The 26,517-nt window shown below is 35.5% G+C and overlaps 24 non-coding genes across 24 annotated transcripts; all 24 read left to right on the top strand.

The window, feature by feature from the left end:
• Positions 1-58: 58 nt before the first annotated feature.
• On the top strand, positions 59-132 carry TRNAT-AGU (transfer RNA threonine (anticodon AGU)). Its single transcript has one exon. It is a non-coding gene; the product is annotated as a tRNA-Thr (tRNA).
• Positions 133-198: 66 nt separating this feature from the next.
• On the top strand, positions 199-272 carry TRNAT-AGU (transfer RNA threonine (anticodon AGU)). Its single transcript has one exon. It is a non-coding gene; the product is annotated as a tRNA-Thr (tRNA).
• A 69-nt stretch (positions 273-341) lies between these two features.
• On the top strand, positions 342-415 carry TRNAT-AGU (transfer RNA threonine (anticodon AGU)). Its single transcript has one exon. It is a non-coding gene; the product is annotated as a tRNA-Thr (tRNA).
• Positions 416-484: 69 nt separating this feature from the next.
• On the top strand, positions 485-558 carry TRNAT-AGU (transfer RNA threonine (anticodon AGU)). Its single transcript has one exon. It is a non-coding gene; the product is annotated as a tRNA-Thr (tRNA).
• Positions 559-770: 212 nt separating this feature from the next.
• On the top strand, positions 771-844 carry TRNAT-AGU (transfer RNA threonine (anticodon AGU)). Its single transcript has one exon. It is a non-coding gene; the product is annotated as a tRNA-Thr (tRNA).
• A 209-nt stretch (positions 845-1,053) lies between these two features.
• Positions 1,054-1,127, top strand: TRNAT-AGU (transfer RNA threonine (anticodon AGU)). The gene has a single exon. It is a non-coding gene; the product is annotated as a tRNA-Thr (tRNA).
• Positions 1,128-1,339: 212 nt separating this feature from the next.
• Positions 1,340-1,413, top strand: TRNAT-AGU (transfer RNA threonine (anticodon AGU)). The gene has a single exon. It is a non-coding gene; the product is annotated as a tRNA-Thr (tRNA).
• Positions 1,414-1,622: 209 nt separating this feature from the next.
• On the top strand, positions 1,623-1,696 carry TRNAT-AGU (transfer RNA threonine (anticodon AGU)). Its single transcript has one exon. It is a non-coding gene; the product is annotated as a tRNA-Thr (tRNA).
• A 212-nt stretch (positions 1,697-1,908) lies between these two features.
• Positions 1,909-1,982, top strand: TRNAT-AGU (transfer RNA threonine (anticodon AGU)). Its single transcript has one exon. It is a non-coding gene; the product is annotated as a tRNA-Thr (tRNA).
• Positions 1,983-2,048: 66 nt separating this feature from the next.
• Positions 2,049-2,122, top strand: TRNAT-AGU (transfer RNA threonine (anticodon AGU)). Its single transcript has one exon. It is a non-coding gene; the product is annotated as a tRNA-Thr (tRNA).
• Positions 2,123-2,191: 69 nt separating this feature from the next.
• On the top strand, positions 2,192-2,265 carry TRNAT-AGU (transfer RNA threonine (anticodon AGU)). Its single transcript has one exon. It is a non-coding gene; the product is annotated as a tRNA-Thr (tRNA).
• A 213-nt stretch (positions 2,266-2,478) lies between these two features.
• On the top strand, positions 2,479-2,552 carry TRNAT-AGU (transfer RNA threonine (anticodon AGU)). Its single transcript has one exon. It is a non-coding gene; the product is annotated as a tRNA-Thr (tRNA).
• Positions 2,553-2,621: 69 nt separating this feature from the next.
• On the top strand, positions 2,622-2,695 carry TRNAT-AGU (transfer RNA threonine (anticodon AGU)). The gene has a single exon. It is a non-coding gene; the product is annotated as a tRNA-Thr (tRNA).
• A 69-nt stretch (positions 2,696-2,764) lies between these two features.
• On the top strand, positions 2,765-2,838 carry TRNAT-AGU (transfer RNA threonine (anticodon AGU)). The gene has a single exon. It is a non-coding gene; the product is annotated as a tRNA-Thr (tRNA).
• A 212-nt stretch (positions 2,839-3,050) lies between these two features.
• On the top strand, positions 3,051-3,124 carry TRNAT-AGU (transfer RNA threonine (anticodon AGU)). Its single transcript has one exon. It is a non-coding gene; the product is annotated as a tRNA-Thr (tRNA).
• Positions 3,125-3,193: 69 nt separating this feature from the next.
• On the top strand, positions 3,194-3,267 carry TRNAT-AGU (transfer RNA threonine (anticodon AGU)). Its single transcript has one exon. It is a non-coding gene; the product is annotated as a tRNA-Thr (tRNA).
• A 69-nt stretch (positions 3,268-3,336) lies between these two features.
• Positions 3,337-3,410, top strand: TRNAT-AGU (transfer RNA threonine (anticodon AGU)). The gene has a single exon. It is a non-coding gene; the product is annotated as a tRNA-Thr (tRNA).
• A 20,638-nt stretch (positions 3,411-24,048) lies between these two features.
• Positions 24,049-24,122, top strand: TRNAT-AGU (transfer RNA threonine (anticodon AGU)). The gene has a single exon. It is a non-coding gene; the product is annotated as a tRNA-Thr (tRNA).
• A 212-nt stretch (positions 24,123-24,334) lies between these two features.
• Positions 24,335-24,408, top strand: TRNAT-AGU (transfer RNA threonine (anticodon AGU)). Its single transcript has one exon. It is a non-coding gene; the product is annotated as a tRNA-Thr (tRNA).
• Positions 24,409-24,477: 69 nt separating this feature from the next.
• Positions 24,478-24,551, top strand: TRNAT-AGU (transfer RNA threonine (anticodon AGU)). The gene has a single exon. It is a non-coding gene; the product is annotated as a tRNA-Thr (tRNA).
• Positions 24,552-24,763: 212 nt separating this feature from the next.
• Positions 24,764-24,837, top strand: TRNAT-AGU (transfer RNA threonine (anticodon AGU)). Its single transcript has one exon. It is a non-coding gene; the product is annotated as a tRNA-Thr (tRNA).
• Positions 24,838-24,906: 69 nt separating this feature from the next.
• On the top strand, positions 24,907-24,980 carry TRNAT-AGU (transfer RNA threonine (anticodon AGU)). Its single transcript has one exon. It is a non-coding gene; the product is annotated as a tRNA-Thr (tRNA).
• Positions 24,981-25,049: 69 nt separating this feature from the next.
• TRNAT-AGU (transfer RNA threonine (anticodon AGU)) lies at positions 25,050-25,123 on the top strand. The gene has a single exon. It is a non-coding gene; the product is annotated as a tRNA-Thr (tRNA).
• Positions 25,124-25,193: 70 nt separating this feature from the next.
• Positions 25,194-25,270, top strand: TRNAT-AGU (transfer RNA threonine (anticodon AGU)). Its single transcript has one exon. It is a non-coding gene; the product is annotated as a tRNA-Thr (tRNA).
• Positions 25,271-26,517: the final 1,247 nt, after the last annotated feature.

The following is a 26,517-nucleotide window of genomic DNA, read 5'->3' as shown; positions in this document are numbered from 1 at the left end:
TTTTCTATAATCTTCGCTCGGAATTTTGCAAAAACTGTCATTTAACAGCGTTAACCGTGGCGCCGTGGCTTAGTTCGTTAAAGCGCCTGTCTAGTAAACAGGAGATCCTGAGTTCGAATCTCGGCGGTGCTTTGGTTATTGTTTTCTAAAATCTTCGGTGGCATTTTGCAAAGACTGTCATTCAACCGCGTTAACCGTGGCGCCGTGGCTTAGTTGTTTAAAGCGCTTGTCTAGTAAACAGGAGATCCTGAGTTCGAATCTCGGCGGTGCCTTCGGTTTCATGTTTTCTATAATCTTCGCTTGGAATTTTTCAAAAACTGTCATTCAACCGCGTTAACCGTGGCGCCGTGGCTTAGTTAGTTAAAGCGCCTGTCTAGTAAACAGGAGATCCTGAGTTCGAATCTCGGCGGTGCCTTCGGTTTCATGTTTTCTATAATCTTCGCTGGGAATTTTGCAAAAACTGTCATTCAACCGTGTTAACCGTGGCGCCGTGGCTTAGTTGGTTAAAGCGCCTGTCTAGTAAACAGGAGATCCTGAGTTCGAATCTCGGCGGTGCCTTCGGTTTCATGTTTTCTATAATCTTCGCTCGGAATTTTGCAAAAACTGTCATTTAACAGCGTTAACCGTGGCGCCGTGGCTTAGTTCGTTAAAGCGCCTGTCTAGTAAAGAGGAGATCCTGAGTTCAAATCTCGGCGGTGCCTTCGGTTTCATGTTTTCTATAATCTTCGCTCGGAATTTTGCAAAAACTGTCATTCAACCGCGTTAACCGTGGCGCCGTGGCTTAGTTGGCTAAAGCGCCTGTCTAGTAAACAGGAGATCCTGAGTTCGAATCTCGGCGGTGCCTTCGGTTTCATGTTTTCTATAATCTTCGCTCGGAATTTTGCAAAAACTGTCATTCAACCGCGTTAACCGTGGCGCCGTGGCTTAGTTCGTTAAAGCGCCTGTCTAGTAAACAGGAGATCCTAAGTTTTAATCTCGGCGGTGCTTTGGTTATTGTTTTCTATAATCTTCGGTGGCATTTTGCAAAAACTGTCATTCAACCGTGTTAACCGTGGCGCCGTGGCTTAGTTGGTTAAAGCGCCTGTCTAGTAAACAGGAGATCCTGAGTTCGAATCTCGGCGGTGCCTTCGGTTTCATGTTTTCTATAATCTTCGCTCGGAATTTTGCAAAAACTGTCATTTAACAGCGTTAACCGTGGCGCCGTGGCTTAGTTCGTTAAAGCGCCTGTCTAGTAAAGAGGAGATCCTGAGTTCAAATCTCGGCGGTGCCTTCGGTTTCATGTTTTCTATAATCTTCGCTCGGAATTTTGCAAAAACTGTCATTCAACCGCGTTAACCGTGGCGCCGTGGCTTAGTTGGCTAAAGCGCCTGTCTAGTAAACAGGAGATCCTGAGTTCGAATCTCGGCGGTGCCTTCGGTTTCATGTTTTCTATAATCTTCGCTCGGAATTTAGCAAAAACTGTCATTCAACCGCGTTAACCGTGGCGCCGTGGCTTAGTTCGTTAAAGCGCCTGTCTAGTAAACAGGAGATCCTAAGTTTTAATCTCGGCGGTGCTTTGGTTATTGTTTTCTATAATCTTCGGTGGCATTTTGCAAAAACTGTCATTCAACCGTGTTAACCGTGGCGCCGTGGCTTAGTTGGTTAAAGCGCCTGTCTAGTAAACAGGAGATCCTGAGTTCGAATCTCGGCGGTGCCTTCGGTTTCATGTTTTCTATAATCTTCGCTCGGAATTTTGCAAAAACTGTCATTCAACCGCGTTAACCGTCCCGCCGTGGGCTAGTTGGTTAAAGCGCCTGTCTAGTAAACAGGAGATCCTGAGTTCAAATCTCGGCGGTGCCTTCGGTTTCATGTTTTCTATAATCTTCGCTCGGAATTTTGCAAAAACTGTCATTCAACCGCGTTAACCGTGGCGCCGTGGCTTAGTTCGTTAAAGCGCCTGTCTAGTAAACAGGAGATCCTGAGTTCGAATCTCGGCGGTGCTTTGGTTATTGTTTTCTAAAATCTTCGGTGGCATTTTGCAAAGACTGTCATTCAACCGCGTTAACCGTGGCGCCGTGGCTTAGTTGGTTAAAGCGCCTGTCTAGTAAACAGGAGATCCTGAGTTCGAATCTCGGTGGTGCCTTCGGTTTCATGTTTTCTATAATCTTCGCTCGGAATTTTGCAAAAACTGTCATTCAACCGCGTTAACCGTGGCGCCGTGGCTTAGTTGGTTAAAGCGCCTGTCTAGTAAACAGGAGATCCTGAGTTCAAATCTCGGCGGTGCCTTCGGTTTCATGTTTTCTATAATCTTCGCTCGGAATTTTGCAAAAACTGTCATTTAACCGCGTTAACCGTGGCGCCGTGGCTTAGTTGGTTAAAGCGCCTGTCTAGTAAACCGAAGATCCTGAGTTCAAATCTCGGCGGTGCCTTCGGTTTCATGTTTTCTATAATCTTCGCTCGGAATTTTCCAAAAAACTGTCATTCAACCGCGCTAACCGTGGCGCCGTGGCTCAGTTGGTTAAAGCGTTTGTCTAGTAAACAGAAGATCCTGAGTTCGAATCTCGGCGGTGCCTTCGGTTTCATGTTTTCTATAATCTTCGCTCGGAATTTTGCAAAAACTGTCATTCAACCGCGTTAACCGTGGCGCCGTGGCTTAGTTGGTTAAAGCGCCTGTCTAGTAAACAGGAGATCCTGAGTTCGAATCTCGGCGGTGCCTACGGTTTCATGTTTTCTATTATCTTAGCTTGGCATTTTGCAAAAACTGTCGTTCAACCGCGTTGACCGTGGTGCCGTGGCTTAGTTGGTTAAAGCGCCTGTCTAGTAAACAGGAGATCCTGAGTTCGAATCTCGGCGGTGCCTTCGGGTTATTGTTTTCTATAATCTTCGCTTGGCATTTTGCAAAAACTGTCGTTCAACCGCGTTAATCGTGACGCCGTGGCTTAGTTGGTTAAAGCGCCTGTCTAGTAAACAGGAGATACTGTGTTCGAATCTCGGCGGTGCCTTCGGTTTCATGTTTTCTATTATCTTCGCTCGGAATTTTGCAAAAACTGTCATTCAACCGCGTTAACCGTGGCGCCGTGGCTTAGTTGGTTAAAGCGCCTGTCTAGTAAACAGGAGATCCTGAGTTCGAATCTCGGCGGTGCCTTCGGTTTCATGTTTTCTATAATCTTCGCTCGGAATTTTGCAAAAACTGTCGTTTAACCGCGTTAACAGTGGCGCCGTGGCTTAGTTGGTTAAAGCGCCTGTCTAGTAAACAGGAGATCCTGAGTTCGAATCTCGGCGGTGCCTTCGGGTTGTTGTTTTCTATAATCTTCACTTGGCATTTTGCAAAAACTGTCATTCAACCGCGTTAAACGTGGCGCCGTGGCTTAGTTGGTTAAAGCGTCTGTCTAGTAAACAGGAGATCCTGAGTTCGAATCTCGGCGGTGCCTTCGGGTTATTGTTTTCTATAATCTTCACTTGCATTTTGCAAAAACTGTCGTTCAACCGCGTTAACCGTGGCGCCGTGGCTTATTTGGTTAAAGCGCCTGTCTAGTAAACAGGCGATCCTGAGTTCGGATCTCGGCGGTGCCTTCGGGTTTTTGGTTTCAATAATCTTCGCTAGTAGTAGGAGACTAAAACTTAGCGCTTTTATTTCCAAGATGGCCGCCAAGATGACCACCAAAACAACCCCCCCAAGACACCCCCAAAATATTTCCAAAAACAAAAATTTTTGTCCTTGGAAAAAAATCAACATAATATTTTAATTTCAATCTCAAATTTCACCTTGAAGATGATCCTTGACCTCGACGCCTGTCCACAACCACTAAGCCTCGGTCTATCACCCCAACAAGTTTGGTCACGATCGGACAAGGTCGAACCGAGATATCGGCGGTAATATGTGACCCCACCAAATACTTATGTTAAATTACTTTTGATATCGTTTTTTTCGTTTTTTCGTTTTTTCGCCGTTTAAAATGCTAATTAGTTATTTGCGAGATGGGGAAACGAATTCGCGACCTTCGCTTTATACCCTTGGCGGTTTTGGCCCCACCCAAAATACTTTAAACAGCTAATAAACGTGTCTAAACTTGCGATAATAACTATTTCTATAAATAATAATGGTTTTTATATTTAACATCAAAGGATATGTGTAAGCGTAAGACGTCTCAAAAATCGAGCTCTTTAAAGGTTAAAAAAATGAAGTTATTTATGGGGACACCAGAAATTAAATGCAAATCGCCTACCGAGAATCCTTGTTATTATAATGAGCCATGTCGCAAACACGCTTTTAATTTCTTTGATAATTTAAACTTTAGTGTTAAATGCTGGATTTGTCAAGAACAATATCTTGACAAGACAATTTTTAAGCAACACTTAATGGATCACTTATCGAGTAGTTATAAAAATCAAATTCGTATTGATGTTTGCGATTGTCTTCATTCAAAGAAACCAGAATATACATCCAAAGAAGAAATATTAGACGATCAAATTATTGATTATTTGAACGAGTTTAACGTAAAACATTAAGAATGGTTAAACGAGTTTGTTAATGGTACTGGAACTCCAAAGAAAATTCATCGTAAAAAAAAGACAACTGGTATTAAGAGTGAAGAAACTTTAAATTCAACAATGAAATCAAATGTTGTATTTCCACCGGACTTTGTCATGCCATCTGATGAGCAGATGGAAGCTATTATTTTTTTCAAGAATATTGTAAAAATAATCAAATTTTAACTCTTAATAAAGTTGAAACACCCATTGAGGTTTTGGAAAATCTTGAACAAACTTGTCAAATGATTGAAAATATGTGAATAAAGCTGATTTTATAATATATTGTGATTATTTTTCCTACGTAAAATAGATATTTTAACTCTTTCATGTTAAGGTTTAGCGTGGTAGATCGGTAGCGTTGCAGGACGCTATTCAAACAGTCTCAAGTTCAAATCCCAATCCTTTCGATCTATCACGCTAAATCTTTTATTAGTATAAAACGAGATGTCGCCCAACTGAAACTGTCATTATAAAGATGTCAAGTTTTGTAGTATTTCTACCTTCGAACGCATCACCCGATATTTACCCGGAAAATACGCCTTCTAACTTTAATGTTCAATTATCAAAACCATTAAATTTTAACAATGAAAAATGGTCTTGTGCATTAGCAGAAATAATTCTTCCTGAAACTTATTCGAATATAACAAATGAGTATTCGCATTTCCAAGTAGGGCACGTGTCAGATGTTATTTCACCCGAAGAAAATCAATGGGATTATATTAAAATTGAAATTCCACCCAAACGTTACGAGGGTGATCTAGATCGAAATAAGAATAATATTCCAACATCTCTTCAAAATAATATACTCAACGAGTTTGCTAAAACTATTGAGGCCAATCAAACACTTAAAGGAAAAATACATATGAATACGGTAAAAGTTGATGAAAACGAAGACAGTTCAAAATTAAAAATACAGTTACAAAAAGATGTGCAAGTAAGAATACCTCAAGCATCGCCCCTAGCGTCTGTTCTGGAATTTCGAGAAAATGATTTTGTCGACAGTGATTATCTTTCTAATTATCCTCTCTCGAATCACGCCAAAACTATTTCTTTAACTTACGCAACAAATTTTATCGAAGTACGAATTAAAAAAGCGTTAGTTGTGAATAAATATCAACAAAAATATTTACCACGACAAATTCCCGTGGAAGAAATACAATCACATCCCAGGAGAAAAAAAAAACAGAAAATTAACAAGAAACCGAAACTAAAACCAGAAGTGAAACAAGAGGAAAAACCAAAACTTGAACCAAAAACAAATTTAGAAGAAAAGCCAAATTTGAAACCAGAAGAAAATCTAAACAACATTTTACCAACAGAACCTTTAATTCTAAATTTTAATGAAGACGTCAACCAACCAAAAGTTTTAAATCCTTCCGAAGAAAATAATCTACCAAGTTCTCTCCCAATACCAGTTAATCCACCATCTCAGCCTGTTATTAAACAAATACAATGGAATAATTACGCGATTGTTTTTGAGGCGGGCAGATATGAGGGAGAAAGACAATATAATAATGAAATTCAACCGTTCACATTACACTTAATTATACGCCATTTATTAGAACGATGTAAACCAAGACAGTTTGATGGATTAAAAACCGCAATATCTTCCGATGATGAAGATAATTTATATTTTAATTTAGAAATACCGGTAGGGATGGAAATTAAATTTCAAAATCCATTAGCAGATCTTTTTAAAATTCCAACAGACACTTATTTTACGGGTAATCAAAAATTTGGACCGTTAAATAATTTAAATAATATTACTTTTAATTCGCGCAACAATTTTATCGACATACGTATTGAGACTACAAAAATACCGCAATTTGAGCAGGACGATTGGGCTTTCTATTCCGTATCAATTATCCAGCCTTTTTTATTTGAAGGTCAGAGAGATGATTTTGGAAATATTATCCCATTATCTTTGCATAGGCAATTAAAAAACGAGATTCAACAGGCGACTAACTTCCCCCCTTTGAATCGGTACGAAATTAGTTATGCAATAGAAGAAATAAATCGAGGTCATTACTTAAGAATTTCATTTCCTAAAGATCTACAGATGGCCTTCACGGGGAGATTAGCAAATATTTTTAATATAAACGCGCCAGAATTTCAAAATGGTGTAATTAGCAGTCAAAATCCTTTAAAAGTGTATGAGGAAAAATTTATGTCAGATGAGGAATCTGTTATAGATTTTAGGTACAATAAAAATTTTCCAATCGAACACCCTAACTGGGAAAATGACAGTTATACGTTTGAACGCAACTATTACGAGTCTGATAAAGATTTAAGCGGGAATTTTAAACCGTTATCTGTTCATTTCAAAATTTTGAATGAACTTCAAAAATATTTTGATTGGCATATCTCACTTAAGGCTGGATTTTTTATTTTCAAAGAAAATGGAAATTATTATTTTCAAATTGAGTTAATGAGTGGGTTGGAAATTAAAATATTCGGTCCTCTAGCAGACCTCTTACAAATTGAGTACAAAGTAGATTATATATCCTCAGTTTATAAAAGCAAAGCATTAGACCCTCTTCAAATTAGATTAGAATTAGATAATACGGCTAATTTTATAATTTTTCGAAACGATTTAAACAGAGTTGAGAATAGTCGACGACAAAAACGTGATATTGATTTCCACAATTACGAACATGGTAAAAATAATAAACTAAATATTGTAGACAAATTCCATTGTCGAATTCCAACTGGTGTGTACCACACTATTGATGATATTTTATTAGCAATGAAACAATCATTGCCACATCAGAGTTGGGCTAAATTCGAGTTTAATTTTAATTAAGATTCGACAGTTTCAGTTAAAGGTTTGGGTGGAAACAGTTTTTTAACCTTTCCAATAGATAACCCCAAACTCGGGCGAATGTTAGGTTTTTCAAACAATCAAATTGAAAGGCCTCTTTTTAACGAAATAGGTATGTACCCCGCAGATCTCAACCACGGAATATCCGGAATTTATGTCTATACAAATATTATACAACCTATAATAACAGGACACACTAATACCCCCCTGCTGAGAATTATCAAATTAAACGAAAATAAAAATCGAGCACAGGTTGAAAGATTTCATTTTTTAGACCATTTTCCAGTTCTCTACGATCAAATACAGACTATAGAAATTTCTTTAAGGTCGGATTACGGTGAACTCCTACCATATAAAACAGGCAAGACTATTATTAAATTAATATTTAAAAGACTGGATGCTTAGTCTAAAGTACACTTAAAACAAGCTCATCATGGAAAGATATTATCATCATTATGTTCAAACAGGACGCGGATATAACGTCTTTCGAGGAAGCCAATATCAGACGGGACGTGGATTTGGGTCAATTTTTAAAAGTTTAGCAAGATTCGTAACACCTCTTTTTCGACCCGTAGCTAAATCACTCGGTATTCAAGGGTTGGTTATGGGGAAAAGGATAATGGACGATGTTGTTGCGGGTCAAAATTTTAAGGAGTCGTTAAAAAAAAATAGTAAAATTGCTGGAACAAATCTTTTAAATAGTCTCGGTGATACCATATTAAATACACAGAAAGGCTCTGGAGCTCGAAGAGTAAAGAAGCGCAAATCAAAATTACGCAATAAGCAAAGAAAACGCAAGAGAACAAAAACCGATTTTCTTGACTAAAGCATTATGCCTCAATTTGAATCTATGTGTTCAGAGTTAGAGCTTTTTAACGAACCCCTGATTAATGGTAATATTGAGGGGAATAAATTTGTAGACTATTTCCCTATAGCTCCCTTGTCTAATTATTATTATATTGACATGTCAAACTTGATGCTTAAAATTCGAATTCGGGTTAAAAAAGAACAAAACGGTGTTTTAATAGATATTCCAGCAGCCGAAAAAAAAGTATCATTATGTAATCTTCCATTGCATTCTATTTTTAGCCAAATAGACGTGTTTATGAATGAGACTTTAGTACAATCTAGCAACAACTGCTACCCATATTTAGCATATTTAGCAACAGTTTTAAATTTTGATAAGGGATCCAAACAATCTTACAAAACCGCCGAGGGCTATTACGAAGACGGGTTTTGCGACCCAACGCTAGCGTTTAACGATGTTCATAAAGATAAAAAAACAATGGAATTTTAAAAAGAAGTAAAGATATTGGGGGATCGAAAGTTTGTGAATATATGGGTAGACTTCATGTAGACTCTTGTAAAATAGACAAATTTCTTTTAAACAAAGTGAATTTAAGAATTTGACTCTTGAAAAATTCCGATCAATTTATAATTATTTCACAAGAAGATGTTAATATCAAATATAGATTGATTATCGAAGAAGCGGTTCTTACTGCTAAACATATTCTCGTAAATCCAGATCTCCAGCTGGCACATAATGCGATATTGCACAAACAGAGGGCTTTGTACGATCTAACACAAACTGTTGTTAAAACTCTAACAATTTCAGCAGGCGCGAGCGATTTCGTGAAGTCAAATATTTTTTTAGGTAAAATTCCAAATCGTGTAATAATCGGAATGGTAAACAATTCAGCTTACAATGGATCTAGTAGAGAAAATCCCTTTCAATTTAACCATAATAATCTCTCGTTCTTACAACTTTCATTAGACGACCAGAATATACCAGAAACTGCTCTAACTCCAGATTTTAATAAAAACCTTTACACTAGGTCGTATTATTCACTATTCTCGGCAATGGATTTAATCGGAAATAACTCTGGTAATTTTATTGATTACGAAAATTATAAAAACGGTAATACATTATTCGCGTTTGATTTAACTTACGATTCCTCGGCAAACTCTAACAACCTCTCAATTCAACGAAATGGTAGTTTACGGATGGTAATGAAGTTTTCTTCCCCCTTAACTAATATTCAAAACATAATTATTATTGGAGAATACGAAAACCGATTTGTCATTAACCAAGAGCGTCAAGTTACGTATATTACGGAATAAAATCAATCAACGAGGGCAAAGATTGGTTAGTTGTTTCGCGAAATCGTAGTGGTAAAGATGTCTCGAACTCACAGTCTCTCACCCAAACAAGAAGTAACGGTGCTAGGTTATGTAAATCCATCCATCAAAATTTACCGACTAGACACTTGCGCCGAATTTGAACTGAATTTGGAAGCCTGGCAATCTCTATTCACATTCGAAAAGGAAATAACTGATTTTTTTGAAGACCAAGTTGCTAGTTTTCACACCTGGCTTCCTCTTGAAGGTTCAAAGATAAAAATCGACTGTTTCAAGGGACAAAAGGAAAAACTCGTGGATGTACGCGCTTGTGCCAGAGGAAAAAACCATTTGTATCATCTTTTTTATTCAACAAATTATGGTTTTAATCTCAACCAAGCAGGGTGGAAAAGATTAAAACATTGTAAACATACAATCGATCAGGAAATTAATTTAATTTTGTCGGCAAAAAATATTATGCGTGACATAATTGTACATGAGCTTACGGATAAAATGTTTGAAATTACCGAAAATTGTGAGAATCCGCATTGTAAATCTTCGATTGCTCACGATGTCTCTTGTAAACTAGGATTTAGCACAAATTTTGAAGACCGAGTGGAAAATATGATATTAATAGCTATCCCCCAATTAAACTACGATCATATTGTGGTAAGATTCCTAAAGGAATTTGGTCTTGATCCCTTAATAGTAGAAAGTCAATTATATTTTGATATTGTACAAAATGTTTCAAACTTAAAATGTGATTTAATTTATTAAAATAAAAACTTTTACTATAGTTTGTTTTTATTATTTCTATTCACACATTTAAAGATGGTGTTGTCAAAAACAGACAAACAATTAAGTAAAGTTTATTACGATGTTGAAAGCCCATACAGTTATTCTGACAGTGTTACTTTAAAAAAAAATTTCTCAAAATTTCGGAAAAAGAAATTAAAAATTTTCTCAGTAAACAACCAACCTACACACAACACAGAGCTAGGAGGTTAAATTTTAAACGTAACAAATTATATGTAACAACTATTGACGAGACATTTATGGCCGATTTATTAGACCTCCCTATTTTACAAACCTTTAATAAAAATTACCGCTATACGTTATTAGTTCAGGATATATTAAGCAAATTCGCTTTTATTCTGCCAATTAAAAATAAAACCTCGAGCGAGATTGTGAAGGCCTTTAGAGAGATTTTCAAAAAACGGGTACCCCTTAATTTATGTACCGACGCAGGGACAGAATTTCGAAACGCCCCATTTCGCGCTCTCTTAAAGCGTTATAACATCCACCATTACCTCACGTACTCCGAGAAAAAGGCTTCTATGGTTGAGAGATTCGTTCGCACGGTAAAATCTAAAATTTTTAAAATAATTACCAAGACCGGCGATTTACACTATCTTAATAAACTACCATTAATTGCAAAATCTTATAACGCTCGAAAACATTCAACAACGGGAATCGCCCCTAAAGATGTCAATAAAAACAATGAATCGGCAATTTGGGAAAAAAACTATGGCAATCTTAGTATGATTGGAAAGGCAAATTTAAAAATTGGGGATAAAGTTCGATTAGCCGTTGCAAAAACAACATTTGATAAAGCATACAAGGGAACGTTTACAGCCGAAATATTTGAAATTCATAGAGTAATTACGAGAGATCCCTGTATGTATATTGTGAAAGATTTGACCGGCAATATAATTAAAGGAGCTTTTTACGCTCAAGAAATAGTTAAAATTCAAGTGTAGAGCGCTAAAGTCTTTATTCAACATTTTGTTATCCATGGGTAGGGTACACATTCTCCTGGGTCTCGCGATTGTAATATTTGGCGTGAGCGCAACAATAGTAACATCCGCGATGAAATTTAAAAAAAGAAGTCCCGAATACAGCTTAGATATTGGAGTTTGCGACAAAGCCTACGATTTAGGAAGAGACACGTACCTTGTAAAATGTAACGAAACTTTCGACGTGCGACATTTTAAAAAAGAAGACGGGAGTTTGAAACCATCTATCAGAGGAATCAACTTAACAAAAGATCAATATGAGAAATTATGCATTTTGACAGTAACGTGAAAGATGAACACTAATCAAATCCAATCTATACTTAAGTGTGACCCCCGCTCGAGAGATAAATTTATCGGAGTGTTTCCCGCTAATAGATTACCAAAAGTTCCAATTAAAAAAAAATCATATTGTTTCGTAATCAACACCGATCCTGATACGCTTCCAGGGTCTCATTGGACGGCTGTTTACAAATCGGGCGACACTCTGGACTTTTTTTGTTCTCTAGGAAGATCACATTGTGACTATGGATTTTTGCTAGAGCGATATAGCAAGCGTATTCGACACAATACTCATAAATTTCAATCAAATAAAAGCCAAAACTGCGGACCTCATGTAATTTATTTTATAACCTCGAGATGTGTGGGGATTTCTTACAGTAAAATAATTAACGAATTGTATAATTTCGATTTAAAAAGAAATGATAGTTTAGCGTTGTTGAATATATGTATTCATTTGATGAAAGAGTGGAAACGAAATAAATCAATTTGTTTAAAATAAAAAAAATGTTTATTTATTTTACACATAATTATTTTTACACATTTTTATTATTCTTGCCAACGAGAAGGAGGGCGGGTCTGTCTTTTAGGACTTGGCGATTTTTTGGGGGATGGTAATTTTAATTTTCTTTGCGGCGATATTGAAACACCACCGACAGCACCCTCCTCCAAAGACAGCTCTCGATCCCAATCATCTTCCTGGCTTAATTGACTTCCAATATCGGTATTTTCTAAGTATTCTTCAAATATTTCATTTTCTCGATTTAATCGTTTATGCATTCTATTATCGGTAATTGTCTTTTGTTGCTTAACAATCGGCGTAGATGCTTTCCTCTTCCAAGATTCTACATTTTTTAAGAGACTCGGGAATTTTCTACTCTGCTCGTTTTCTCTCTCGCTGAGATATTCTTTCATTTTGCGTGTCATAGTATTTAAACGCAGCTCCGCAGCGTCGCCAGCGTTAACTCCCTCGGGCGTTTTGAAAGGTGAATAAATTTGCGAGGTGAACGGGGAATTTAATGGAGCAACAGGTACGGGTGCTTGAAAGTTTGTAATTTCAACCTTAGGTACCGGAATCGCTTTTCTCATCTCCCGGGCCTCGCTCAGTATTTTTAGAAATTCTCGTAATTTGGAACGACTGTTTAAATTAGAAGTTAATATATTTTGCAACTCATTATCTAATAAGTTATAATACGTTTCCTGGGGAGAAACAAGCTGTTTATTTTCTTGAGATATTTGTCCGACACTCGATGCGGGAACTAAAATCATTTTTTTCATTTTATCTTTTATTGAATAAATTGGCAATTAAAGGAACAATAGAGCCTAATAAAGCCGGTATGAAGAATCCCGTACCTTTCTGAATTATTAGAGCACGCTTCTTTTTTTGCGAAATATTCGGACTGGCTAAGAACCGTATTGTTTTTTTATATTTAGAAAGTTGTTTTTTTTTTGGCTTTAGATAATATAATTCCACCCCCTTTCAAGTTTTTGCAAACGGTCTGTAAGGCTTTTAATTGCTTTGGAGAACTGTTAGCTAATAAATTTTTACGTATCCCTCCTTTAGATTTATACAATAAATTTAAATATGGATAGTGTGTTTTAAACCTGTCAGAGGGATTTGCAATAGGAGTAGTTTTTTTACGTACTGTCTTTTTTGGTGTCATTTTCTTTAATGAACTTGATAATAATATAGTAAATTATTTATTATTGGAAAAAACCACCATTTGTGGTCCGATTTGATTAAATGTGTACGATCTTAATCGTAAGCTATCTGGAGTGGTAACAGATGTGTCTATAAATAGTGAATTGTAAGGTTCTCTAGTAGCCATATCGTAGGCCATTTTAATTATTTTTGTATTATTTGGAGATATTTGATTGGCCAGATATTGGATTTGACTTAGATCTCGAGGAGATTTAAATAGATTTAGATATGACATATTAAGAGAGATTAAACGAGATTGTTTGCCTCGAGGAAATAGGGTTTGTGAGATTAATACGACTGAAATTTCATAATGATGACTGTCTACTGTAACTAATTTAGCAATTTGATCATTTTTGTAAAGATCTTCTGATAAGTCGTCAATAATAAGTAAAGAATTTCTATTTGATTCCCAGAACTCGCTGTCCATTGGAGGAAGTCCTTGAATAAACTCTATATCGGTTAAAAACTGAGATAAATCGTGGTAACCTGATTGCCAAACCGAATAACAATAAATAATTTTAATAGGAGGTTTATCAATTAATTCATTCCTCCATCTAATTAGTGAGTTCGTCCATGCTGACTTGCCCGACATAGTAGGGCCTGACACCATCATTCGAAACGGTGAAAGAAATTTTATATAAGACATTACTGTTTAAACAAAGACAACATACTACGTATTTTGATAGTGCATGGACTATTTTATAGAATATATGAAAAAATAAACAAACACATTTTTAAATTTAAAAAATTATTTTATTAAAAGTATAATATTTTTCTTATCAAAACTATCCCTTCACCAGTTATATAAAGTTTCAAAATAACATACAAAAATAACATTTTGAATTAAAAATAAAATCATAATATCTCCTTCACCAAAAAAAATTATTAATTCCCGTTTTTTAGTAAAAATTCAATTTTGGAAGTTAAAAGTTTAAATCTTAAGTTATTTAAAAATAAAGTATTTACTCGATTTTCAGAAGAGATTTCATTTACGATAACTATGTTGTTAAATGACACCTGTTTTGCAAGTTTTTTTGTTACATGTTTTTTAGATTTATAATTAAAAGACAACTTTATTTTACAATTCATCATTTTCACATTCTAAATAACCGTAGGGGACACTAGAAATATTATCTTGTAGCACACGTTTACAAAAAGTCTTTTTGAAAGTTTTACTTAAGTTGACAACACGTAAAAGCATTTTGTACTTATCTTTTATTACGTTAAAGGGAATTTTAACCTTAAACTCGGTATTTGGCACAAAAATCATTTGTTTAAAAGAATCGAAATGTATGATGTCTGAATTTTCCCTGGTAAGAGTTATTCCTTTAAGTTTTATAATTGTCCGATTATTTTCAAGTTTATAGCTGTAGCTTTTTGGTCCAGTTGATACGAATTTTGTGATATATGAATTCGGAGTCTCGCACGTAAGTTCACCTAAATTACCACCAAGGGGGGGTAGCCACTCGTGTGGTTTATGTGTAAATTTTATTCCGTCAGTGTCATAATAAATTACACGCTTTCCTAACTTATTAATTAACTTATGCAGATGAATACGCCCGTAACTGGTGACAAAGGAAGCCACAATAACATTACCTTTTGAAAATGTTGGAGCTAGCTCACTTTTTTTTTATAGCTTACCATGGCAACATCGTTGTTGATTAAATTAAAGTCTGTTAATTTATTCGATGTGTCTGCTATAATCTCGGTTAATTGGGAGTATCTATGTATAATTTTAGTTGATGATTTGTCCATTCTTAACGCCATTCTGCCATATAACGAATTTTGCGCCAATTTCGCGGAAGTTCTTAAGGATGGGTTATCAACAATTTCCTCAGGCTCTAACCTTACTCCATCAGCTTCGTATATCGCGTCTAAATACTCTTTTTGCTCTTGATATGTTTTAATATTGGGTGGAAATCCTGAATTTTTAACTTTTGCTTTAAAAAAAATGTCTATATATGGTTTGAAAAAATTAGTTGTAATATTGTAATGGTATACTTCGAAAATTTCTAACAGTTTGTAGTTACATTCTTTTATTGAGTAGTAGATTTCCACCGAGGGTAAGACTACCGTTATAGCGCGTTCGTCAATACTGTGGGTACATTTTTCGTCATTATTTATTACACAACTTCTGCATAAAGGATAATAAAGTTTTTTATTAAATCGGTATGGAAGAACGGGTAAGTATAGGTCTCTGGGGGGGAGGATTCGACAACCAATTATTCCAAAATACGCGTCTGGGGCATAATCAAAATTGTGTGTGATAACTTTAACATTTTTACAACCGTACTCCATTTTTTGTAAACAATAGGCATACAGACTACAAAAGTCAAAATATCTGATTTGTTCTCCAAGTAAGGGTTCAATTTCATGGTACAGCTTAATTGTTTCTACACGGCCACCTACTAGCGAATCTCTAGGGTTAATTTTAGGAATAATTTTAATTGTATTAAAAAATGCTTTCGCCTCGGTATTTTTTCTCAACAGTTCTAATATCTCACATTCAAAAATTTGAATATATGTGTGGTTTGGTAAATTTTGTTCAATAAATTCTTTTCGATCTAATTCTCTTTCTCTAATTTCTTTGAATGATTTTCCGACAATTGAATTAAAGCTCGAGCCAGAAAAATGTTTTGGACAACCGTGCCAGAAATCACCCTTTACATCAATTACTATGGGTGGATTTTCACAGTAGCCATCTACAAAATACGGACCTACAGCCTGTTCCCCAGCCGCGGATCTGACCGTTTGCAAAATTAAATTATTTTCCTTCTCGTACCAAAATAAATATTTTAATGCAATCTCGCTTTGATTCTGTCTACTTGCCAAACCGATAGCAGGAATAGTACATAAGGTATATGGTTCTAAAAACTTGTCGATAAATACATTATTAAGTGCCCCGGAAAGAGAAATACCCCCATAATTACTGATATCAATTTCAATTAGTTCTTTATATAAGATGCGAAATTTCTGCATAGCTAAGCGTAATAAATTACAATCTAAAAGACAATACGCTCTGGATTCTGATTTAATACAATAGACCGGTTCGAGCTGTTTGTGTGAATACCATTTTTTAAATTCTCGGTATTCAAATTCTTTCATTTTATGGGGTTCAAAGTATTTTTCGTCCGGAATTTTACCTGAATAGTTCAAAGTGTCTTTCGTCCAAAAAATATAGGGAAAATATCTTTTAGCTTGAGGCAAAGAAAACATTTTAGGAAAATGTCTTAAAGGAGCACTAACATAGTTCAAAGAATCTACAAAACGAATGTCTACTCCTTTAATATAAATAGTGAGTATCTTGGCTCCATCGTAAATAACCTCGGGAATGACATGATTAATTAATTTAGAAATAATAAACATTCCGTCGAAAGATCTTAGATTATGGGCCATTACGATGAGGTTGGTAAATTTCGGCCTAATTTTTTTTCTCTTACGTTTCCCATCCGTAAGTAAAATAGTTTCATGTTGAAACAAAAAATTGAGGAAGTTATTTACACAATATTGTCCTTCAAAAACCGTAGTTTCCACAGGCTGATTTAAAATTTCACTTTGGGTCACTAAGAGAATTGGTTTATGCACATTATTCTCAATTATAGTTTCAATATCGAAATATACATAGGATCTTGGATTCTTTTTAAATGTCGACTGTTTAACATAATGTTGGTTTGGAGGATGATCAATTTTACAAGACTCGCAAGCTGTTTCACATTTGTGAGTTTTTGAAGTTTCAAATTGAACACAGCATTTTTCGCATCTGTGGAAAAGCTTGCAAGTTTCATTTTTTAGGTGAAAACTGTAACATTCCCCTTGTTTTAAATATCTATTGCAAAGTTTACAACGAATTAAAGGAATTTCTAAAATTTCGTGAAAATCTCGACCTAAACACCTTTTACATTTAATATTTCTAGTGTCAAAACAGTGGTGTTTGTTCCTACGAGCGGTAGAATAAAATTTTTTTTCACAATCTAAACACGAAGCTACACCGCCCCAAATGGAATGTAGATTTTTAGCTAAATGAACGTGCGTCCCAATTTTTACAAGTAGAATTTTGTTCTCTGAAGGGGGAAAACCCTTGAAATAAATTTGAAAATTTTCCGTGGCGTTAAATATTATTATCTGATACTTTTGGGCTAAATATGATTGAAATTTAGCTATATCCCCAATTTCTACAGCGCCTAGAGCAATTCCTACATCATCGTGTAATTTCTTAGCGGTTTTAGTTTGTAATTTACTACGAAAGTATGTTAAGGTTCGATATTCTTTAAGAACACTTGTTAATGGAAGTTTTTTCTTTTTGTACTCGGCAATTTCACAAAGTTTTACTCCGACCACAAGAGCTCTCGCCACGCACAAATTATCGATATTGTTTATATAGTAAAAATTGGCTTTAGTTTTCAAAAAAGCATCAAGATCGATAATGTCTCTGTTTTTTAAAGCTAAACATTTTTTTCCCATTTTCTGTGGGGATTTCAAAAGAATTATACTAAATTTAATTTCTCCATCTAGTAAGAAATCTTTTTTCGATTGAGCAACGCGAGCTATATGGTTAAATATTCGAGAAACAGTTAACTGATCAATTTTAATAAATTTAATGTTAATTGGATGTTCTAAATTTTCCGATTGAATTGCAAATCTGAGGAAATCGAAACCGGGTGCTTCTTGTCTTACGTATTTGATAATTTTAAACAGAATCTTTTCAAATACTGTAAAAAATAAATGTGTGGGGATTTCGTTTAAGTCTATTAGTTCTAGGTCAATATCCAGTTGTTTACATTTCCACTTTTTTGAATTTCTAGGGCTTAATTTTTTAATTTTATAAAACTTTTTATAATTAAAACTGTTTAACGATGAAAAGTCTAATTGAGAGTCCGAATCGTAATAATCGGAGTCTTCCATGTTCTAATTTCGTTTCCAGGTCTAAAATATTATTCTAATTACTATTACGAATAATTAATTAATGAGTTTAACTTGCCTTCGTGGGTGGAACAACAATTTTTCCTTCCGTCTGCTCAATTAATTTTTTCAGCCTGTTTGTTGAGTTTATGATTCGAATAACATCCATGGATAGGGTGTTAGCTAAGAATTTCACCCTCTTATAATCACCCTTCCAGAGTTCATCTTGGGGAAGATGTTTGATGTTTTTATATGAATATATCTGGATATCTAGATATAACCCCTTGTCGCTCGCTTTTTTTCTCGGAGTTTTAGTTTCGTAACACACTCCACCTTTCTTGACTTTCACTGATTGTTCGATTCCAACTTCTTCGATGTTTGACATGCGACGAACCTCTTGAATATAGTCCCCATCCGATTCGTCCGACTCTAATAACATCTCCTGTTCGGGCCTATCAAAAACTGAAACTACCTGACTCGCGGAGATTTGACTATTACTTGTGGAAGCCATTTTAACCTGTTATGATTCAATAGTAAAATTTTGCCCTTTTATACCAAATGCATTTTTCATTAATTTTTTTCAAAATATAAAACCTTGAATATTAAAGTGATTAATACTACAAGGATAGAACCTAGTTATAATTTATCAGTATGTAAACGGTATTTAAAATTGTTTGTGAATAACAATTTAAATATGTAGACATGTATAAAAATATAAAATTATTAATTATTTTTTTTTAAAGGACTTTATATTTAATTTCGTGACAAAAAAGACAACGCCCTAAGAGTTTTAATATTTTTTTGCTTTAAAAATCGATTATAGATGTAAGAATTTTGGTAATTACAGGGTTAGATGTTTTAAAATTTTATGAGAAGAAATATATTTCTGCGAGGTATAAAATTTAAACGAAGGGATAAAATTATATTTCTGCAGGGTGTATTTGATAAAAAATTGTCCTTTGACTTGATTTTAAAACAGGTTAAAATCAGGATGTAAAAATTAAATATTCTGAAATTTGTTCTTATAAAAGCGTGATTTTCAACGTATTCCTTTTATAAACCATGGGCTCTCGCGAAGTTTTGACTGTTTCTGGTAAGATTTCTCATCCTCTCGCTATTAACCCTTTTTCACTAAAATATTTAGCTTTACGTAAAGTTAGGAATTATAACCTTTTTAAAATTAACGATATTTCAATTAGAGTTGAAAATTACTGTATGAGAACTGTCTTTCTTGAGTGTAAAGCATTAATAGAACCCTTTAAAAAAATTGTTTTTGCCTGTCCCTTTATAAAAAATTCTTTCAAATTATCGCCAGCTGTTTTCGCTTCGGTTTTTTCTAGAAGAATCAATAACAATTCTTGTCTATTTGACGTTCATTCTGTTAATTTTGTCTGTCCCCACGAGGCTTTTGAGTTTGACGGCTTATTGTTCCACACTCAAGCCTCTCTTGAAGGCTGGTTTTCTTACGAAATTTTACGCCTAATTGGAAAACATATGCGCGTTTATCAAAATTTAAATAAGATCCCATGGTTCCATCAACACAAAAATCGTAGGAGCCTTCAACGTGACCTTTTGTTACTCTTTCAATTACAACAAGTTTCCTTTTTTCAAAAAAAACATTTATCAATTACCACTGACTTTCGCCTAACACGATATAACATCCGTTTAGAATTAGGCATGATCGTTCTATTTTTTATTAATGATTTGGATCGACAAGAAGTTAAAATAGTTACAAATTTAGAGTAAGGAATACTAATTTAAAAAAATAATTACAATAATTAAAATAAATATTTTTATTTAGTTGCAAATTATCTCGACCAAATCAAAATTTAAACGATCGTCGGCAACTTTTCCAACTGCGACTCAAGGTATTTACAATAATTTATTTATTTTTTTAAAAAACTAAAACTATTAATTTTTTGAAATAGGACTCAAACCTTATAAAATTTTAATTTTTTATTTAAAGACTTTTTTGTGTTTTTATTTTTTTATTTGTTTATTTTGGTGAAAGAGTTTTAATTTTTGAAATGTTTTATATTTTTTATTTTAAATGTTTTTATTTTAAAAAGTTTAAGTGTTTTTTAAATATGTTTTCCAAATCAACTAGCTTTATTAATTTAATTCAGGCGGTGGAGGTTGTTTTTAATATTTCATAATCTACTTTTTCTTTTTTAACTAGCTTTATTAATTTAATGTTGGGATTGGTGTAAAGTTCTTTTTTCTCTATATTAAAAATCCTTTGTTTTCATCTTTTTTATACAACGCATTTTCAAGAAATTTTATTATTCTTATCTTTTTTGTTTCTTCATCTCTTGCGCTATCTTTTTTGTTTTTCATCTCTTGCGCTATATACCCTTGAGCCTAACCGCAATCTTAAAAGTCTACCTGAGATTATTAACATTTCTTTTCTATAGCAAACATTCTTTGTTTTCATCTTTTTTATCCAATAAGTTTTCAAGAAATGATATTCTTATCTTTTTTGTCAGGTATCAAATTTTTTGGTTAAATTAATTGTCTGATATAAATATCTTTTTTGTTTTTTTATTAATATTAGTTTTTTTATATTTATTATTATTATTATTATTATTATTATTATTATTATAATGATTATTTAAAACATTGCTTGAAAATTTCTTGTTTAAAACCGATTTCAACAAAGTTCATCTGGGATACAATCTATCGCCTATATCAAACAAACCATTGATTATTTATTATTCTTTCTGATTTTTTTCATGTACTCTATGTACTTTTTTTAAACTAATATCGGTTAAACTTTAATGTTTTATGTTTTTTTGGTAATTGATTAGTATATTAACTGAAAAATGTATAAGTACATTTTGTACTAGGTTGTTTTTAAAAAATTGAATATAATTGTTTTTATTAATTTATAAAAACATGTTAAAGAAGGATAGGGATAATTAGTTAACCTTAGTTGTATTAAAAATTAATAATTATTCCCAAAGACAATATTTTTAAATTTTTAAAATAAAGGTCGGGCTTAAACTATAAAATCTCAATGTAAAGGATTTTACCAGGAGAAATCTAGACTCAAGATGTCTGGTGAATTACATCTAAAGCCTGTATAATCTTTGTAATACTCGTCAAATTTCGTGGTAGAATCACAAGAATTTAAAGTCTGAACTTCATATGTTAGATCAAATTCATCATGTTGGCATTGTACAACATTCGATCTGTTTTAATTCAGACATTCTCGAACTGTATACTTCCGAAGCGATTAAGACCAAAACCAGTGTTTTATTCGTGCGATGGTAGAGCAACAAAAAGAATTCTTGTGGTAAATATTTTTTAGATATATTCGTTTTTAAAAGGTTAATTTATTTATATTTATAAATTCTAGCCTGAATTTCCAACCCGACATCTCGTTTTGTACCGAAGAGGAAAAATACCTTCTACGAATGATGTAATTATAATTATTTTTACCTCTCCGAGGGGACAAAGTCCCCTAGGAGGGGTTATACAACGACCGTGTCTGTCTGTGGGTCTGTGGGTGGGTCTGTGGGTGGGTCTGTGGGTGTGTCTGTCTGTCAGGACTGCGAACGCGTTCGCATTTTCGGTGCAAAGTGTAATCACTGCGTACGCAGTTTCTCAAAGGGTTGGCAAAACCACCGTGTGACGGTGAGCGTTAACGGATGCATTTGCGGTTTGGTTTGGATGGTGTTTTTTCGCTCACCGTCGTGACGGTTTGGTGTATTACGGTTTTTGTAATGTTTATGCGTAGGTTGTGAGTGTTGAATTTGTTGTGTTTGTGTTCTGATGGATGTGCATGTTGAGTCTGTTGTGTTTATATGGGCGTTTTCTCTCCAACTTCTTCTTAATGACTTTGGGACGGACCGAGTGCTGAGTGTAATGCTACCTCTCAACGTCCAATGGCAGGGTTTCCACCAGTTGTACACGGTATTCGTCTTAGTATCAATTTGCGATCGCATCGGGCGGGATTTGAACCCGTGACCTCCTGATTGACAGGCGGACGTTCTACCACAGAACCACCGACACTTGTTACGCCTTATTGAAAATTAGACCTTCAGCTTTATCGGAAGCGTATTTAATAGAGTACGAAATTTTGGTTTAATTGAAATAGAATTGAAATTGAAATTATTGCATCGAAGAAATTCTAATTTAGCGTTTCTCTATTGATTAAAAACAAATGCGCCACCCAGGTTTCGAACCCAGACCATTCGGCTTGGCAGTCGAGCGCTCTACCACAGAACCACCGATAGCTGCTTAGATTCACTGAAATTAAGACAGGCATCGTAAGCATAATAGGTAATAAAGTCTTTTTTTATTAATGAATTTATGAAGGCCTAATCTGGTATTTTTTAAAGGTTAAATCTTGTTTTAGCGCAGTCAGCCGAAATTAGAGGGTTAAAGGGTAGGTCCTGTGGGTGGTCCACTTTCTTAACGACCTATATATAGTTCTGTTAATTCAAAGGAGATAATTTAACGTTAATTGCTTTAAAAGCTGGCGGTTAGTCAAGTGGCTCTCTGTGCTTTGTTGATGGTAAGGTTTTTGCTTCTTGTAAATACATTTGGTGTGGATATTTGGATATCTACGATTTCTAACGCAGTCAATGATTTCTTGGGTGTGCGAGTCATTATATGATATTGGAAATTGGACGGCATTGGTCTTTTTCATGTGGTATGCGTCACAACGTCAACAGGAAGTGAACGAGTCGTCCACTACCAGATATCTACGGTATCTTCATCAAGGGCGAGTGTTGAAATAAAATGAGCGTTAAAGATGCGGCAAGTATTTCGTAAGCGAGTAATTCCAAAAAGCCTCTGTAGATATTTCATTAAAATTTGCTTCGTATTATATTTAACTGATAAACTTGTTCTGTAAAAGGGTTTAATTCAATTGTGCATTGTTATAGTACGTCTAACTTACTGTTGTAACTACTTAACTTATGATATTCTGAATAAATTAAAATTGGTCGTTTCGTCTCAATTATTTTAATTATAATTAAAATTTTATACCGGGCGGGATAGAAATGGGTTAATATTTTTAACAAATAACTCTAAATTGCGGAGATATATCTTTAAGGGTTATCTCGAGAAATTAATACCACTAGGGACAATTCTTCCGAGGAGAGGTATATTTTGGCTTGCCAACTTGTTTATTATACGTTTAAAATATTTTTATCATTGTGTTTTTATATTTTTCAGCCTTCAAATTATTTATATATCCTTCTTTAATTCTTTATTATTTATTAATTTAATTTGTTAGATTTTAGTTTTATTTGTAGTGTTTCATATTTTGTTAAGTGTTTAAAAAAATATATTGAAAATATTAGTTATTAAATATAATAATAACTAATTGTGTTTTTTTGATTACTTAAACTAGCATTGTTTTAAAATAATAAAATATTTGCGAAAAATGAAAAAACTTATTTATATTAGTTTAGTTGATTAAAGTATTTTGGGTGGGGCAAAAACGCCAAGGGTATAAAGCGAAGGTCGCGAATTCGTTTCCCCATCTCGCAAATAACTAATTAGCATTTTAAACGGCGAAAAAACTAAAAAACGAAAAAAACGATATCAAAAGTAATTTAACATAAGTATTTGGTGGGGTCACATATTACCGCCGATATCTCGGTTCGACCTTGTCCGATCGTGACCAAACTTGTTGGGGTGATAGACCGAGGCTTAGTGGTTGTGGACAGGTGTCAGGCGTCGAGGTCAAGGATCATCTTCAAGGTGAAATTTGAGATTGAAATTAAAATATTATGTTGATTTTTTTCCAAGGACAAAAATTTTTGTTTTTGGAAATATTTTGGGGGTGTCTTGGGGGGGTTGTTTTGGTGGCCATCTTGGCGGCCATCTTGGAAATAAAAGCGCTAAGTTTTAGTCTCCTAATACTTTCGCTTGGCATTTTGCAAAAACTGTCGTTTAACCGCGTTAACAGTGGCGCCGTGGCTTAGTTGGTTAAAGCGCCTGTCTAGTAAACAGGAGATCCTGAGTTCGAATCTCGGCGGTGCCTTCGGGTTATTGTTTTCTATAATCTTCGCTTGGCATTTTGCAAAAACTGTTGTTCAACCGCGTTAACCGTGGCGCCGTGGCTTAGTTGGTTAAAGCGCTTGTCTAGTAAACAGGAGATCCTGAATTTGAATCTCGGCGGGGCCTTCGGGTTGTTGTTTTCTATAATCTTCACTTGGAATTTTGCAAAAACTGTCATTCAACCGCGTTAACCGTGGCGCCGTGGCATAGTTGGTTAAAGCGCCTGTCTAGTAAACAGGAGATCCTGAGTTCGAATCTCGGCGGTGCCTTCGGGTTGTTGTTTTCTATAATCTTCACTTGGCATTTTGCAAAAACTGTCATTCAACCGCGTTGTCCGTGGCGCCGTGGCTTAGTTGGTTAAAGCACTTGTCTAGTAAACAGGAGATCCTGAGTTCGAATCTCGGCGGTGCCTTCGGGGTGTTGTTTTCTATAATCTTCACTTGGAACTTTGCAAAAACTGTCATTCAACCGCGTTAACCGTGGCGCCGTGGCTTAGTTGGTTAAAGCGCCTGTCTAATAAACAGGAGATCCTGAGTTCGAATCTCGGCGGGGCCTTCGGGTTGTTGTTTTCTATAATCTTCACTTGGCATTTTGCAAAAACTGTCATTCAACCGCGTTAACCGTGGCGCCGTGGCTTAGTTGGTTAAAGCACTTGTCTAGTAAACAGGAGATCCTGAGTTTGAATCTCGGCGGTGCCTTCGGGTTGTTGTTTTCTATAATCTTCACTTGGAATTTTGCAAAAACTGTCATTCAACCGCGTTAACCGTGGCGCCGTGGCTTAGTTGGTTAAAGCGCCTGTCTAGTAAACAGGAGATCCTGAGTTCGAATCTCGGCGGGGCCTTCGGGTTGTTGTTTTCTATGATCTTCACTTGGCATTTTGCAAAAACTGTCATTCAACCGCGTTAACCGTGGCGCCGTGGCTTAGTTGGTTAAAGCGCCTGTCTAGTAAACAGGAGATCCTGAGTTCGAATCTCGGCGGTGCCTTCGGTTTCATGTTTTCTATATTCTTCGCTCTGAATTTTCCAAAAAACTGTCATTCAACCGCGTTAACCGTGGCGCCGTGGCTTAGTTGGTTAAAGTGCCTGTCTAGTAAACAGGAGACCCTGAGTTCGAATCTCGGCGGTGCATTCGGGTTATGGTTTTCTATTATCTTAGCTTGGCATTTTGCAAAAACTGTCGTTCAACCACGTTTGGTTTTTTGGAGAGTGCGGTTCGTTTTTCTTTGCTCTCCTCGTCTTCTCGCTAAGCCTTAGTTTCGGTTCTTTTTCTAACATTTTGTTTGCTTAATTTAAAATTTACTAATTCGCGCAGTTTATTTTTCGTTTTTCGTGCCCTCCTGGGTTTTCTTCTGAATTCCAGGATGGATGTTTTAAAACGTTCCATTTTTGTGGAATGCGTCGTGAAAGAAGTTTCGAAGCAAGAAATTTTGACGGCATGTATTTTGGATTACGGGCCTAATACGGTCTCGTCGGTTGTTGCTACGGAGGGTGGCTATTACGTCACCTTCTTACGCGAGGAAGAAGCGGAATTGTGTCTTGATGCTGGGATCGAAGTAGGAGAGACGCGTTTTGCTGTGTCTGGGATAGCGAGGAAAACAGTTATTGTCCATATTTATGGTTTACCTGAGTTTGTGAGTGACGAAGCGGTGAAGGAGAAATTGGAAAGCTTACAATGTGAGTTGCGTGGCGAAATTATCTGGACTAAAAATGACGCCGGAATTTATTTTGGAATTCGTTCGGTCAAGGTTCGCCTTGCCGAATGTGTCAGTTCGTTACCGTACGGTCTAAAGATCAAAGACGTTTTAGGTCGGGAGACTTTTTATCAGGTTCGTCACTCCTCTCAGAGTAAAGTTTGTAATGGGTGTCTCTCTTCGAGTCACCTGTATAAAGACTGTCCCTCTTTTATCTGTTTTCGTTGTAAGAAGCAAGGTCATGTGGCGCGGTCCTGTCCAACTCGCTCTGAAGTTGTTGAATCCGCGGATACGGTCGCTGATAGGATGGTCGAAGAACAGGATGCGTGCCTGACTACTGATCAGGTTCTTTCAGACAAAGAGTCCTCTCAAGGCATGGTTGCCCAGGGGGGCGACAATGTTGATCGGCCAAAATTTCCCAAGCACGTTACGAAGGACGTTGGTAAGAGATTCTTGACTTCGACGAGTGGCTCGGATGTTGATAAACGCCAGCCTCCTCCTAAGAAGACGAACGTCTACTCTACGGAATCGAATGCCATCGCACCTGCCAAGTTGCCTTCTACGTCCCTGCCAACTGTTGTCACGCCTGTCCCCGGTTAATTTAATGCCATTAAAAATCGTCTCTCTTAACGTCAATGGTCTTCGGAATGTTAATAAGATGTCGGAAGTGCTTATTTTTATGGACGCG

Source organism: Leiobunum rupestre, chromosome 2, assembly GCF_980474605.1.
Source record: "Leiobunum rupestre chromosome 2, qqLeiRupe1.1.hap1, whole genome shotgun sequence".
In the NCBI taxonomy this organism is placed as follows: domain Eukaryota; kingdom Metazoa; phylum Arthropoda; class Arachnida; order Opiliones; family Sclerosomatidae; genus Leiobunum; species Leiobunum rupestre.
Note: the sequence above shows the minus strand (reverse complement) of the source record. Positions and strands in the feature narration are given on the sequence as shown.